Genomic DNA, 6,257 nt, shown 5'->3' with positions numbered 1-6,257 from the left:
AAACAGTGACCATCACAAACAGTGGTTACTCCATCCATGACATGTTAGCCTTTATCTCCTCCAACTGTCATCGAGTGTAATGGCAGCCCTGCTTTTGTGATTGCCTTGAATACATCTCTGGGGGATTATCTTGCATTCTGACACAGTTTCAGGTGGCTTTTAAAGAGCCCTACGGCACAACTGACAACTAATAGGTTCTCCCTCATTTGAAAACACAATGAATGCCAGGCCCCCTTTTAACTGCTTCAGGTTTTAGCAGAAGTGCAATTATTTGTTTTTATTCCATGCCTCCCTAACTGCAGATTCTTAAATGAGAAACCAATACGTACTCTGCCTTACATATCAGCTGCAGAGGATTAAACAGAGTTGCACACAAGACCGGCTTCAAATGATTTGGAACTTCAAGCAAAACCAATGTTTCAATTGCAGGGAGAATAAAGGGAATTTGGCCCCTTACTTTCTGCACTGGTCCCCTAGGTTACTATGTTTAGAAAGCAATGGAGACATGATTTGGCAAAAACTGGGGTTGGAGGCTTGTGGGGGGCTCCCCAACCTTTCCCTGCATGAATCAAGAATCAGGCAAAATAGTAACATGACATTCTCCACCCAGTGAATGATATTGGAGCTATAGACCCTATTAGTAGGTACTTTGCTACTACATTGCCCTGTGCAGTTTTTGGTTCCCAAAGGATATCCTGCATTTGTCCAAAGTTCCATCACCACATCAGTCACCTCCCCCTGCTCTTTTCTCCCAAAGAAGCTCTGCTCAGATTGTGTGCATAATATTACAGGCAAAGTCAGGCAATTAGGCATGAATTATGCTTCTTTTGTATAATATCCATAGCTTTTACTGGTCTACCAGGACCAATAAAGCAACAAACTTCTAGGATGTTGTAAAGCAGTAGCTTTCAGAGTATGTTCTGGGGAACTCTCAGGTTCATTGCAGGTATATAATGACTTTTTGTGTGTGTGCTTAGATGATCAACAAGGGTGGGCAAGCTTCTCTGAGAGCAGCTTGCCTGTCATTATCTTATTTTACTTTGTTTTATGAAAATATTTGTACTCCAGGGAAAATATGTGCAGCTCCAGGGAAACTTTGGATGAAGAGAAGAAGAAGAAGAGTTTGGATTTGATATCCCGCCTTTCACTCCCCTTCAGGAGTCTCAAAATGGCTAACAATCTCCTTTCCCTTCCTCCCCCACAACAAACACTCTGTGAAGTGAGTGGGGCTGAGAGACTTCAAAGAAGTGTGACTAGCCCAAGGTCACCCAGCAGCTGCATGTGGAGGAGCAGAGACACAAACCCAGTTCCCCAGATTACGAGACTACCGCTCTTAACCACTACACCACACTGGCTCTCCACTTAGAACACACTGGATGTGTTCTAAGGTGTGCTTTTAGTTGAAGCAACACAATGATAGTACAACAGGCTGTGCTGAGTGGAATGAGTGCTCACCAAAGAACGTTCCAGAATCCTTTGCAATGTGCATGTAGTCGCCCGGGAATGGGAAGGCTCTTAAGCAGGTAAATTGATGGGGAAAGGGCTCCTGAAAGGTAGACACCATGCCAACAATCTGTATAATATCCTGCATTATCCTGTTATCACATACTGTCACTCAGACATTTACACACAAGCTTTGAAATGGACTCTTCACCCACATCTCTGAAATCTCAGGGGTCTCTTTGGGAACACACAGTACTCTAAAAACCTGTTGCAGTGGTAATATACCTTCAGTATCACTGTATGTTTAGAAAGAAATGCCAATAGTTTGTGGGTACAAGGGACGCAGGTGGCGCTGTGGGTTAAAGCCTCAGCGCCTAGGACTTGCCGATCGAAAGGTCGGCGGTTCGAATCCCTGCGGCGGGGTGTGCTCCCGCTGCTCAGTCCCAGCGCCTGCCAACCTAGCAGTTCGAAAGCACCTCCAGGTGCAAGTAGATAAATAGGGACCGCTTACCAGCGGGAAGGTAAACGGCGTTTCCGTGTGCGACTCTGGCTCGCCAGAGCAGCGATGTCACGCTGGCCACGTGACCCGGAAGTGTCTCCAGACAGCGCTGGCCCCTGGCCTCTTAAGTGAGATGGGCGCACAACCCCAGAGTCTGTCAAGACTGGCCCGTATGGGCAGGGGTACCTTTACCTTTACCTTTACAAGGAGAAAACTATAATATAGAAACGAAAATTCTCAAGATCCAAGTTTGGGGCAAGCACCCTCTGGTGAAAGAACCCCAGCACAGATTTAAAATAATAAAATATATGGCAAAGTAAAGCATGAAAATATAGGCTGTTAGAGCTTTAAAATATGCCCTTGTGAGTTCCAAAACTCCACCTAGCATAGGAAAAGATTGCACATTTGGTCAGCTAAAAATCAGTTTACTTACAAATTCTTCAAAGATCAGGTTCAAGATCAACTTGAAATTTCTTCACAGCCTGAGTTCATCAGGTAAACTGCAATACAGCAATAGGCTCAATAACCTTCTTCCCAAGGTGAGATTGAGTGACCTAGGCTAAGCCTAGCAGGACAGCTTACTTTATGGTCTTAACCCCTTCAAGTGTTAATTAGACTTAAGCATGTTAGCTATGTGAGACGGCTTGTCCTATGAAACTTTGTTGCAGATGAGGACTACACTTTGTATCTCCTTGATACATGGGATTCTGCTGCTGAGATAGGACGGGAGAAGAATAAAAAAGATAGGAAATGCTTGCCTATTTCTGGCCTAAAAGATCATAAAATTGTAGTGGTTGTGACTCGTACAGCATTCTTAATTAGGGGTGGAAGGATCTGTCAATTTGAACTCTCTCAGTTTCTCATTTTTCCGATCTTAAATTCAGTTATCCACATTTCTGTAGCTGTTTGCCATTTAAGTGCGGATTTCTCCTAATAAACACATTTTTATGAAGGGTTCTTTGTGTGTGCTAATGCACATGCTTTTTCAAGCTGGCTTCCCTAATGTAATGCCCTTTATATGCCAATTTCACTAATGTATGTGTTTTATACACATTGCCCCCTAATGCATGTATCTTTGTTAATGTTAGTTTATGGGACAACTGCATTGCAAAATTCAGGTAAGTGTGTTCCAGTTCTCATACTTTTCCAGAAATTGTGAGTTTGTTAGATTTGACTTTAAATGTGGACCAAATTGAATTTTCCCCTACCTCTACTCTTAATGGGCCACTTAGGATTAACTTAGCAGGAAGTTGTGGTAAGCAGACCAGGGTCACTGCCTACAAAAGCCTGTCTCAGCTCTAATGCCTGTCAGATGCCCCATGCAAAATTTGTGAACTGACCATACAAAACAGATGTATATGTGTTGGCTAGGACTAGGTACTACACAAAAGAAAGCCTCATGTACAGATGTAGAGCAGGACAAGTGAGTCACGGTTAGAGCCATAAGCCACAAATAGTGTCAAGACCACCCCGATCACTTGCCCCCGAGAGCATCTTTGGGAAGGATTTCCCCTCAGAAGCGCATGTCCATGTTGTCAAGTCTAATGCCTTTTTTAAGGTGGTGGTGGTGGTAGGAGCTAGGGTAAGTGAGGAGCCTCAACTTTACTTTTATGAAATGTGGAGGTCTCTCAACCCATCGGTTGCATAGGGCAATTCCAAGTTCCCACTTGGCACTAAATTGCAATGCAAGGTGGCCAGGGTAATAAAAATCTTGTGTCTGGCTGATTTACAGGCTGCAGACATGACTGCCTCTTGTTTCCCGGAAGAGGGCTGAACATACAAATTGGGACTGGGTGAGTGAGGCTTGAAGCACAGAGGCGCTTTCTTCTGTAAGGGGAGTCCTTGTCAGAGTTCTCCTCTCTGTGCCCTCCTCCTCCATTCACTTGCAAATCACTGTGTTTGGCACATCCAAATTTCACCCTCCCTCTCCAAACACTCGCATCTCGCCTCCACACCTTCCTGACTCGTTCACAAAGCCTTCTCACATTGAGCACTGGCTGCAGCCTCATCAGCAGCAATCTGCTCTCCATGTGTGAGGGACGTTTCTTATTAATCAGGGGGTGCTGAAAGGAAACCAATCAGATAGAGGGTACCTTTGGCTTCGGTTTCCAAGCTGCCTAAGTTAAAAGTGATGCAGAGGGAGAGAAAGCCCTGAGTACAGAGAGAGATCACTGGAGCTAACTGCTAACGTGCAGCAGAGACGAAGAAGGCACCAGAGAGGCTGCGGACCAGCACAGCGCTAAGCAAAGCTGCCGTCACTTTCACTGGAGAGAGAAAGGTGAGTTGTTTTGCTTCTATGATCTCTGGATTCACAAACATACTTTCACTGCAAGGGAGATTAGAGGGTATGTTTATAAATATAATGCTTGATTTCACCTTCCTCTTTTTGGGGGGAGTAGGGGGGGCAGGAGAGAAATAAAGATATATGAGTGAGAGACGCGAAGTAGATGGCAAACAGATATGTTGCTGAAAGTTGAAGTCAAAGGTGTGTTTCTATTCTCCCTCCCCCCCCCCCATGCTCGGGGTTCATTTGAATAGTAAGTTTGCAAACAGGAAGGTTGCTGTATTCAGAGTAGTTCTGCACAGCAGGGTACCCCCGCCCCCGCTTTCAATTAATTCACACACTTTATTTCTTGCATTCAGTATTTCTACATCAGAAACATTTGCTCTCCTCTTCAGGGAAGGAGAATTAAATCCCCATTCAGTGAAGCCTGTGTTGTTGTTTTTATCCCCTCTCCATTTTAAAAAGATCTGTGCAGAACTCAGGGAAAATGGATAGACAGTGAGTGGGTTGAAATCATTAATTTGTACAGCAGATGAATGCATTTCAAAGGGCAAAAAAGGAAAATCAGTATTTCACGCAATGTTGGAAGCATAGAGGTGAAACTGACACCCAGCTGATTTGCCTGCGAGGATTCTCATCTTGGTCACATAACAGAAAAGGCAAAATGCCTTTTATCAGCTTGAGTTGCATTGTTGATCAGGGTTGAAGCTTTCAAGCATCACAGAGCTCTTCTGCAGCCTTTCTGAGCATGGATAGGGTTATGTGCATTAAAGGTAAAGCCACAAAAGCTGGTGTGGGTGGAATACCCAGCCACAGTTCCCCAGCAAACTCCAACCTCATCCTTTTTCTGAACTGCAAAACAATTGAAAAGAATCAAGGATGCATGGGGACAATCTTAGTTATCTGAAAAGGCAATTAGTTGACCATTCTCCCACCAGCAGTTTTCATTTTCCTTTCCTTTTTTTATTTTCAATTACACATGCAAGAAACTACATGATGGCATCTCTCCAATTTCACAAAACATCCAGGTCTTGGGCAAAGAATGATGGATGTGAACTGTAAAGGAAATCAATATCCTCTGCAATTGTATGGGCAGTCTGTGTACCGTAGTCATTCATCCCCTGGCAGGCAGTTTTAAATAATGGCTCAGGATAGAATTGAACAAGGGACTCGGTTGGGATAATTTTCATTTGTGCCAGCAAAGTTTGGACAACAAGGGAAGGACCAGACTGCTGATGAAGTTGAGGAATGGGCTAAGATCACATCCCAAAGGTTTTTTTGCGCAGGATACAGGAATTTCAGGTCTTCATAACAGAACTTGGGAGGGGGAGGAGGAGCATAACTTATGCTGAAAGTTTAGGTGTATGATTCTAATAATATTTGCTAATTATTATTGACTGGCAAGGGTGGCAGATTTTGTGAGATGTCTTTGTGGAACGGGGGTTACAGGTTTGTTTTGTTGCTGCTCTTGTTTTTATTATGTATTTTGTGTTCTTGTTTTGTATTTTGGTGCTGTGAACCACCCCAAGATCTCCAGATGAGGAGTGGTATACAGGTCCAATAAATAAATTTTGCAACTTTATAAAACCTAAGCTAGTAAAATTATTAAGCATTCATGTAAATACAAATCTAACACATCACTTCCCAAGTCCACAGCTATGGCAAGATCTGCAAGTGTAGATCAGATGTGCATCTGAATATGGATGGTCTATATACACACTGCATTACTTTCAATTGGGTTCACATACTAAGGTATATTCTGTTCCACAGACAGATGATGATGGCCATTCCATTGAATAGACAACTTCTTCGTGATTTCTAAAGGTGATTTCTAAAGCAGATCACTTTCTCAGGATGTGGATGATATCCTACAGAAAGTTTTCTTTTCGTAGGTTGGGGGTTGGGAGGATACCCCCCCCCTTAAATAAGGAATTTTGTAATGATTCTGGAAAATACTCCTGTAGAGGTATGCACTGGGTTCGTATTGGAATTGACAACCAACCAATGTGGATTCAAGGATGAGACTGGTTA

At 43.5% G+C, this 6,257-nt stretch overlaps 1 protein-coding gene across 2 annotated transcripts in view; it reads left to right on the top strand.

Annotated features, from left to right (window-relative positions):
- The first annotated feature begins 3,801 nt into the window (after nucleotides 1–3,801).
- Nucleotides 3,802–6,257, top strand: part of CDH9 (cadherin 9) — a 143,424-nt gene continuing 140,968 nt past the window's right edge. Inside the window, exon 1 of one of the 2 annotated variants that reach the window (XM_079984955.1) lies at nucleotides 3,802–4,220. The gene's annotated coding sequence lies outside the window, so the exon portion shown is untranslated. The remainder of the gene's footprint in view (nucleotides 4,221–6,257) is intronic. The other variant, XM_079984954.1, reaches the window with a different exon arrangement.

This window comes from Podarcis cretensis (genome assembly GCF_951804945.1).
Source record: "Podarcis cretensis genome assembly, chromosome: 7".
In the NCBI taxonomy this organism is placed as follows: domain Eukaryota; kingdom Metazoa; phylum Chordata; class Lepidosauria; order Squamata; family Lacertidae; genus Podarcis; species Podarcis cretensis.
The sequence above is the reverse complement of the archived record's forward strand: the minus strand, read 5'-3'. Positions and strand labels throughout refer to the sequence as shown.